Source organism: Chondrus crispus, genomic scaffold, assembly GCF_000350225.1.
Source record: "Chondrus crispus Stackhouse genomic scaffold, scaffold_36, whole genome shotgun sequence".
NCBI lineage: Eukaryota > Rhodophyta > Florideophyceae > Gigartinales > Gigartinaceae > Chondrus > Chondrus crispus.
Genome location: NW_005179265.1, coordinates 324,843 through 325,271, shown reverse-complemented (window position 1 = coordinate 325,271; position 429 = coordinate 324,843).

The window sequence follows — 429 nt, the reverse complement described above, 5'->3', positions numbered from 1 at the left end:
TTGGCAAATGGATCATGGCGCTGCCGGTCTAACTCTGCCCTGGTCGAGATTCGCTGGTACATTTGTGCAACCAGAGTTGTGTTTCGCGAATCTGCAATTGCATGGCAAAGGCGCGCACTTTCCTCTTTTGTCCAGTTTGCAGCAGGACTTCTCCCATTTTCTTCTAAAACATCAGGACCGAGCTCCTCAAACAGCTGCTTCAGCTCAACAATATTTCCGAATGAAGTAACTCTCTTCTTTGACAATCTAGAAATCAAAGTACTCTTAGCCCCTGAACCTGACATTCCTAGACGTCTACAGGCAGCTGAAAGAGCCGCCTGGGAGCACGCTGTCGGCAGTGGCTCCTTTCGCGTTGACAAATGACCTCTCGTGTCGTTGGGCAGGGTTGAGGGTATTGCAGTATCAACATTTCGCACGGATTGTCTTTGT